The following is a 9,986-nucleotide window of genomic DNA, read 5'->3' as shown; positions in this document are numbered from 1 at the left end:
TCTTATAGGAAAAATAGATGTGCATTGGGTCTATGAGGAGCATTCGATTGGGGATTGGAGGACGGACCATGCCTCCCCAGTGATGCAGTGGGAGGAGGAGAGGTCAGCAGCGCCAAGGAAGCCTCGGCTCTGAAAAAGGATCAGTAAAAAGCTTTTAGAATGGGGAGAGGGGACGTACAAACTTAAGAAGTAGACACTCAAGTGTTAGGCGGTGATTGGCGCTCTCAGATTATCACTTGCTGCCCATCATGATTAAAGGGACACTGTAGGCACCCAGACCACTTCAGCTCATTAAAGAGGTTTGGGTGTAATGTCCCATGTCCCTTAACCCTACAGTGGTAATTATTGTAGTTTCTGAGAAACTGCAATAATTACTTTGGAGGGTTAAATCCTCCTCTAGTGGCCGTCTACCAGACAGCCACTAGAGGGACTTCTCGAATTGAAACAGACCTCCGGTCCATTATCTGATGCTGAATGTCCTCAGGCTATGCATGAGGACCTGCAGCGTCAGATTTTTTCCCCCCATAGTAAAGCATTGTTTAATGCTTTCCTATGGGGAAATACTAATGTGAGCACGGCCATTGCCCCGCATGCGCATTAGGTTTCCCTCGCTGGCTGTAGTATGCAGGGGAGGAGCGTGGGCGGAGGGTCGTCGGAGCTGGATTCAGGTAAGTGACTGAAGAGGTGGGGGGCACGGCAGGATTCTACAGTGCCAGGAAAACAGTTTTTTTTTTCCTGCCACTATAGAATCCCTTTAAATATTAGTACATTTCTATAATTTGCATTCATTTCTGGGGCTTGTCTTGGCCGTACAATGATACTGCTCATCAGGGCCGGCGCGATCATAAGGCGGCCCAGGCGGCCGCCTTAGGGCGCACCAGCCCTGGGGGCGCAATGTCAGGCTGACCGGAAGGAGGGAAGCTCACTGCGCTCCCCTCCATCCGGTTACTATTTGTAGTGTGGCCGAGCCCAGAGATTCCCGCCCACCTCCTACCCTGGTGTCTGCCGACTGCCGCAGGCTGTGTGGAGGGGGCGGGAATATGACATCATATCCCTGCTCCCTGTGTACCGCACAGCGTGGCTGGCGCCCAGTGATGGGGCTGGGCTGCAGGACTCCACAGAGCCGGACAGCATGCACCCAGGGGACAAGATTGAACTGTACAAATGTAAGTCTGTATGTCTCTGTCTGTATGTATGTATGTAAGTCTGTATGTATGTCTCTGTCTGTATGTCTCTGTCTGTATGTCTCTGTCTGTATGTCTCTGTCTGTATGTCTCTGTCTCTGTCTGTATGTCTCTGTCTGTATGTCTCTCTCTGTATGTATGTATGTCTCTGTCCGTATGTATGTATGTCTCTGTATGTATGTATGGCTGTCTGTATGTCTCTGTCTGTATGTCTCTGTATGTCTGTGTGTCTCTCTCTGTATGTATGTATGTCTCTGGATGTATGTCTCTGTCTGGATGTATGTCTCTGTATCCATGCATGTATGTGCATGTATGCATGTGTATAACTCTGTGCCTTTATGTCTCTGTATGTACGGATGTATGTATGTGTCTGTGTGTCTCTGTATGTCTTTGTATGCATGTTTCTGTATGTACGTGTCTGTATGACGGTTTGCCTCTGTATGTATGTATGTTTGTATGTGTCTGTATGTTTATGTATGCCTGTATGCTCTGTATGTTTATGTCCCTGTTTGTATGTATGTCTGTCTGTATGTCTCTGTATGTATGTCTCTGTCTGTATGTATGTATGTCTCTGTATCCATGCATGTATGTAACTCTGTGCCTTTATGTATCTGTATGTACGGCTGTATTTATGTGTCTGTGTGTCTCTGTATGTCTTTGTATGCATGTTTCTGTATGTACGTGTTTGTATGACGGTTTGCCTCTGTATGTATGTATGTTTGTATGTGTCTGTATGTCTTGTATGGATGTTTATGTATGCCTGTATGCACTTATGTATGTTTATGTATGCCTCTATGTCTCTGTATGTACATATGTGTATGTATGCCTGTATGTCTTTGTATGTATGTCTCTGTATGTCTGTATATATGTATGTGTCTGTATGGCGGAATGTCTTTGTATGCCTGTATGTATGTATGCCTGTATGTTTCTGTATGTCTCTGTATGAATGTATGTATGTTTCTGTATGCCTGTATGTCTCTGTATGCCTGTATGTGTCTGTATGACGGTATGCCTCTATATGTATGCATGTCTTTATATCCCTTCATGTCTCTGTATGCATGTATGTCTTTGCATGTATGTCTGGAGGGTGAGGGGCGCCAAAATGCATCTTTGCCTGTGTAACTAAAAATCCTAGCACCGGCCCTGCTGCTCATGCTAATACTTTCTCAGACAGGCAGGGAGGTTTTCTTCCACAGAGTTAGTGGAAGTGGCAGGTGTGCTGGGTTAGAGTACATCTACCTTCCTCCCTTCTCAAATACAGCTCATCAAGAAGCATTGGAAAACAAATAATAGCATTTGATCACTTGCAGCATTAGCACAAAGTCTTCTCAATGAGCAGCCTCTGATTGGTGAATTCCTTGGAAAACGTTGCAAGTAGATCTGCAGTTTTAATTCAAAGTCTATGGGATTTTCATTGCAATGAGCTATTGAATAGTGTATTTTACAAAGTGACAACTCCCCATTAAATGACTTACACAGCCCAGCTTTAGGGGGAAAAATGCTGTTGTCCCACACATTATTTTGAGAAAGTCACCAGCAAGAAAGTATACTCTTACCTTGAGTTGACATGCTTTGCCAAGTCAAACTAAGGTAAATGTCAGATGATCGGCTTATTGAGAGTGCACAGAGCACACACATTGTCTGACTCATTTTGCAGAAGTGTTTGACTGTCTTTCTCGGAGATGGGCTGGTGTATAGCAAAGCCGAAAGCCTGGGCTTAGCAAGCAGATCTGTGAGGGCCATTTAAGTTTTTTATGGTTACTAACCTACTTACCCGAGTTGAGAGTCTGTAGCGCAGGTATGTTGCTCACCCTTGCGGATAGACACAGTCCAAGGTGACCAGATAAGAAGCCACCTGGACTGTGAACCTGTGAACCTGTGCACAGGGCTGTGCAGGAAAGGTGATTCCTATGCAGTACCGACAAGGACACAAACAGCAGGATAGTCAAGAGATAGCCGAGGTCAAAGGATGCCTGAGGTCAGAATTAACAAAGTGTAACCGAAGTCAAGGGATGCCAGAGATCAGGATAAACAAGACAGAAGCCGGGGTCAATATGGAGTACAAGTTCAAGAGACTGCAACACAAGAACTGAACACAACAACAGGACTAAAGACTTGATAATGTTCCCAGGACGAGGCAATGCTTAAATACCCAGTTGATGACTGATCAATCTCAGGTGAAGCACAGCCAGGGCCAGATTAAGAGCCCAGTGGGCCTGGTGCTGACAATTATGAGGGGCCTAAGTACAGAATCTTATCGACCAAACACACTAAAACAGTCATACCTCTCAAGCGTTATGTATCTGGTGGAGGTGTTGCCAGAGGGAAACTCATAGGATGCAGCTATAAGAAAACTCAGATTGTCTTAAAATATGATAATCTCTCTCTAATTCATGGTTTCATCTTTCAAGTAAATCCATACCCCCTAACAGCAGTGTCCAGTGAAGCAGGAAGTCAATGGGCAGTGTAATAGGATGGGCCACTGATGCGCATCATATAACCAGAATTCCCAAAAGAGACAAACATGCCCAAAAAGGAGGAGTGTCTGCCCAAAGAATTGGAAGGCTAGCCTGGCATGAATGCATGTCAGGCTGCCTGCCAATCATGCATGCTGGCCAAGAGCATCCTGAGCTTGGCATAAATGCATCTAATGATGCGCTCGCTCCATGCTTTCTAAGGACTGTCCCCTAGCACTCGCTGGTCCACTTGTCTCCTTACCTTCTTACTAGCAGGCAGAAGCTCCTGGTATACAGTCTGAAACAGAGAAAAGGTTTATGTAGTGAGTGTAGAAGAAAGGGAACATGCCACAGTGTTAGAGAGACCAAAGTAAGCATTACCTTAACTAATTTCATTTCAGCCAGTCCACACAAGTTATATTTCCATATTTCCCTCTTAAGTTTCCATTCTTAAGCAAGAGTATGTGAAGAGTATTTCTTGGAACAAATACAGGCTTTACTAATTTGCATAACTAATTATGTATGCGTGACATCACATTATGTAAATCAGAATGAGTAAGAGAAAAGTGTGTCTTCTATTGTCTGTGTTCCCATGTTTCCCAGTGTCCCCATGTTACTAGGGGACACTGAGACATGGGGACACAGACAATTGGGGACACTGGGAGACCTGGGGAGACTGAGACTATGTATCACAGTGTCTCAGTGCCCCATGTCTCCCAGTGCCCCCATGTCTCTGTGTCCCCATTTCGCTCAGTGTCCCCTAGTGTTGGTGTCCCCATGACACTAGTGGACACTGACACTTGGGGACACTAGGAGACATGGGCACACAGACACTAGGGACACTGAGACACTGGGAGACAAGGAGACACTTGGGGACATTGTATCCCTAGTGTCCCCATGTCTTCCAGTGTTACCAAGTGTCTCAGTGTCCCCATGTGTGTCTGTTTCCCCATGTCTTATTGTCCCCATGTGTATCTGTGTCCCCAAGTGTCTGTATCCCCATGTCTCCCAGCGCCGCCTAGTGTCTCAGCATCCCCAGGTCTCAGCATCCCCATGTCTCACAGTGTCCCCTACTGTCTCAGTGTCCCAATGTCTCCCTGCATCCTTTACCCCATCCCTCACTTCCCTGAGCTGTAGGCTGTCTCTGCAGGCTGGGAGCTGCTGTCTGGACTCTCTGTGCTGTATAGAGAGATGCAGGTATATGCTGTAACTTCCTAAATCTGCCTCTCTCCACACACACAGCGACCCCTACTGCCCGGTGCTGGTATTACAGAGTAATCTCTGTTTATACTGAAAAAAAATATATCTGCATTTGTATTGCCGGTAATACTGCAATATCGACATGGTCAGGCAGCCTCAAATAAATACCACCCAGGTGGCAACCCTAAGAGTAGTGTGTAAATTTTTTTTTCCTTTATTTGTGGAAAAAAGTAAAATAAATGGGCCTGGAGCTGCAGCTGAGCAGAGCCATAGATGAAGTCCAGCCCCCAGTGCTGCAGACAAGCCAGGATGAACAGGACTGGAATATTTTCAAGGACTAGGAACTGTTGGGGCTCAAAGGTAGATAGCAGGCCCAGGACAGCAAAGCAGATCTGTGAGGGCCATTAAAGTTTCTATGGTTACAAATTGTCTTTTAGTATTTATATTTTTTTCATGTGTATGATATATCTTTTATGCAGGATAAGAAAAGCATCATTGTAAAATGTTAGCAAAATATGAGAAAACACAATAATATTACTTTAACAATATGAGTGCCAAGGACAGTCTAGATACCCTCACTGTAGCTAGAATCTAGTTTAATACACACACACACACACACATATATATATATATATATATACATAATACAGTATCTCACAAAAGTGAGTACACCCCTCACAGTTATGTAAATGTGTTGTTATATCTTTTCATGTGACAACACTGAAGAAATGACACTCTGCGACAATGTAAAGTAGAAGGTGTACAGCCTGTATAACAGTGTATATATGCTGTCCTCTCAAAATAACTCAACACACAGCCCATAATGTCTAAACCGTTGGCAACAAAAGTGAGTACATCCCTAAGTGGAAATGTCCAAATTGGGTCCAATTAGCCAATTTTCCCTCCCCAGTGTCATGTGACTCGTTAGTGTTACAAGGTCACAGGTATGAATAGGGAGCAGGTGTGTTAAATTTGGTGTTATCGCTCTCACACTCTCTCATACTGGTCACTGAAAGTTCAACATGGCACCTCATGGCAAAGAACTATCTGAGGAACTGAAAAAAAGAATTGTTGCTCTACATAAAGATGGCCTAGGCTATAAGAAGATTGCCAAGACCCTGAAACTGAGCTGCAGCACGGTGGGCAAGACCATACAGAAGTTTCACAGGACAAGTTCCACTCTGAAAAGGCTTTGCCATGATCGACCAAAGAAGTTGAGTACACGTGCTCAGTGTCATATCCAGAGGTTGCCTTTGGGAAATAGACGTATGAGTGCTGCCAGCAATGCTACGGAGGATGAAGGGGTGGGGAGTCAGCCTGTCAGTGCTTAGACCATACGCCACACACTGCATCAAATTGGTATACATGGCTGTCATCCCAGAAGGAAGCCTCTTCTAAAAATAATGCACAAGAAAGCCCCCAAACAGTGTGCTGAAGACAAGCAGACTAAGGACATAGATTACTGGAACCATGTCCTGTGGTCTGATGAGACCAAGATAAACATATTTATTTCAGATGGTGTAAAGCGTGTGTGGCGGCAACCAGGTAGGGAGTACAAAGACAAGTGTGTTTTGCCTACAGTCAAGCATGGTGGTGGGAGTGTCATATTCTGGGCTGCTGGCACTGGGGAGCTACAGTTCATTTAGGGAACCATGAATGCCAACATGTACTGTGACATACTGAAGCAGAGCATGATCCCCTCCCTTCGGAGACTGGGCCTCATGGAAGTATTTCAACATGATAAAGACCCCAAACACACTTCCAAGACGACCACTGCCTTGCTAAAGAAGCTGAAGGTAAAGGTGATGAACTGGCCAAGCATGTCTCCAGACCTGAACCCTATTGAGCATCTGTGGGGCATCCTCAGACGAAAGGTGGGGGAGTGAAGGTCTCTAACATCCACCAGCTCCGTGATGTCATCATGAAGGAGTGGAAGAGGACTCCAGTGGCAACCTGTGAAGCTCTGGTGAACTCCATGCCCATGAGGTTTAAGGCAGTAATGGAAAATAATGGTGGCCACACATAATATTGACACTTTGGGCCCAATTCGGACATTTCCACTTAGGGGTGATCTTACTTTTGTTGCCGGTTTAGACGGTTTAGACCTGAATGGCTGTGTGTGGAGTTATTTGGACAGCAAATTTAAACTGTTATACAGGCTGTACACTTTACATTGTAGCAGAGTGTCATATCTTCAGTGTTGTCACATGGAAAGATATAATAAAATATTTACAAAAATGTGAGTGGTGTACTCAGTTTTGTGAGATACTGTATATATGTGGAAGGCATGTGCCTGAAATTGTGGGAGGGTTTATTTGTCCTATTTAAATCCCAAGTAACCACTTCTTACCTGTCGTCGCCATTTTGGAAGTTCTTCTGTTCCGCTTCCAGTTCACAAAGGCCTGCCGGCCATCTGTACAAACACAGCTATCCAATTTACTTTCGTGCAAATTCGTGAGTATGTGTAAACGTATGCGGCCCGTCTCACAAACAAGGCCCCTTTGCAGCATACATTCTACAAACTGTAAGTAGTTCGGTTATACGAACACCATGTATTTCTTATGTTATTGCATACAATTCATATAAATTTGTTTGTATTCTCTGTTCGTTTAAATGAATGCATGTTTTAAGCTGCTTAGTTCGTCTATGTGTTCTACAGACACTTCATTCGTATGGGTGAAAGCATAAGAACGGCGTTAGTGAATTAATTCGTGCCGTTTATACTTAAGCTATTTCACATAATTAAAAAGGTGAAGGGGGAGGCGGCGCCACAGGTGAAAAAAAAACCTGATTAAAACTATACAAGCACGTATACAAGACGCTATATAAGAGAAAATACATACAAGCTAAAAGAACAAAAAGAGTTTGAAATATGGATAATGAATAATAATCAAGAGTTCAAAAAGTAAGTCCAAAAGGGTCTATGCCTGATAAATACAGCAAAAAGTCCAAATAAAATCTTGTATAAGAAGTCAATCACAATCTTGTCAGGGGAAGTATTCCTCAGTAAGGTATGAGCATGGGATATTCGTGAAAGCCGTATGAAAAAATAAAAAGACAGCAAATAATGGTGCAGAATATCCCAACAGGTACTAAGTACTATTTTGTAAGAGGTTTTTTTTCCCACCTGTGGCACCGCCTCTCCCTTCCCCCTTTTTTTGTTTACTCTTGTATCATCTCCTCGATACCCCGGCCCGGCGGGCTCTTGTCTGGCTTAGATTTTTGCTCTTGCGGCCCATACTTGGTTTTGTGGTCCTGGGGTTGAATTCCAGGATTTTCCGAGTCTCTGTGTTGAAAATTTTGGCCGATATCGGTGATTTTGAGCGGAGCACAGCGAGCATGCGACCGTCCAGGTTCACCGCTAGGCTCCGCCCAAAGTTTTTTTTTTTTTAATAGCTTCATATCACCCTAATTTCTTATTATTTTATTAATAAAAACTTTATTTATATTATTATTAAAAGGAAGAAATAAAAAGATTTTGAGATACGTTCCCTCTTGCTTATCTTTCGTGGTTTTGGAGGGATACTTAAAGGACCACCATAGGCACCCAGGCCACTTCAGCTCAATGAAGTGGTCTGGGTGCCAGGTCCCTCTAGTTTTAACCCAGAGAAACTGCTATGTTTCACTGAGGGTTAATCCAGCGTCCAGTGGCTGTCTCACTGACAGCGGCTAGAGGTGCTTCCGCTATTCTCACTGTGAGAAAGGTCAGTGGCTGAAGGAGTTTTAGCCACTTAATGACCCTATAGTGCCAGGAAAACGAGTTTGTTTTCCTGGCACTATAGTGCTCCTTTAATGACCCACAGCAAAAGGATTGCTGGAGGTGCATGGGGATGGCTCCAGCGATGTGTGAGGCTCTATAGCTTCAAATCTTTTTGTCTCTTACCTGCCTGTGTCAGCGTGCCTGTATTTCGAGGTAACATTATTGTTTATCCCACATTTAGCACTCTTACGCCTTGCCTCTCTGTTACTTTGGCTTCCTGTATCATAAAGAAGTCAATAAAAATGCTATCAATTTCCTATAATACTGTAAGCAACTCTAGCCCTCACTAAACTTCTTCACTAATTCGTAGGTAGGTACGTCCCTTCTCGGTCTCTCCGCTCTGCTGGTTACCTTCTCCTGTCCATTATCCTTTCTTCTAACCCACGCTTGCAGGACTTCTTGGGGGTGGCTTCTGTCCTTTTTAAAGACTCTCCCCTAGTCTTTAATCATTTAAGAATTCATCAAACCCATCTCTTCAGAATAGCTTCCGGCCTCCCAGAGAAGTTTTATTTCACAAACCTGTCTCTTGCTCTCTCTTAAAGGGCCACACTCCATTCTCACCTTCCAGTTCTGCCACTTTCCTACCCAGTCGCTTGGTTGCTGTCCCATTCAATGTTTTTCTTATTGTATTTTTATCCCTCACCTCCTTTAGACTGTAAACTTGTTTAGGCAGTGTCCTCATTAACCTATTATTCCTGTAACATTTTATAATTGATCGTTCATTTTCCCTCTTTATAATATTGTAAAGCACTGCAGAATAAGTAAGAGCTATATAAATGCCAATGGTAATAATAAGAGAATTACTTAAGCATGCAGGGGAGAGCTGGCAACATTTGGGCTGGAGGGCAGGTACAAATGAACGGCCTTGTTTTGTGCAGGAAAGACTGTTTAATACCTCAGTGTGGATGATCCTATTTACATGAAGCATACACTATATGGGATTTAATAAATCAAAGTTTCTGGACTTGCAGAGTGTAACATCACATAGCCCTGCAATCTCTAGAAGCATGCCTTGAAGCTGAGCAACAAGACAGAGTATTCACAGACACACAGACCACCCAGGCGTTTTATGAGTGTTTTACTGTCTCATTTCCGACTGCAGTCATTTACAAAAACATCATAGTCTGATCAAGTTCAGATCATGCAATAACCCAGTGGGCCACTCATGGCCTTGAGAACATTCTGATTGTAGGCCACAAGTGCAATGCCACAGCCACACAGTGTTAGGCTAGCAATGGCCTTGTTCAATTCTTGCCTGGTGCACCAGTCCTGTAGTACTCATACAGACATCCTAATGCAAACATCCTAACGCAAATCCCGTTATTTTATTCCCTTTCCAGCCTCTTATGTAGAAATGTGCACCACATAAAATATATTCATCAATAA

The sequence above is a fragment of the Pelobates fuscus genome, chromosome 3 (assembly GCF_036172605.1).
Source record: "Pelobates fuscus isolate aPelFus1 chromosome 3, aPelFus1.pri, whole genome shotgun sequence".
NCBI lineage: Eukaryota > Metazoa > Chordata > Amphibia > Anura > Pelobatidae > Pelobates > Pelobates fuscus.
This window is presented reverse-complemented; position numbering follows the sequence as displayed.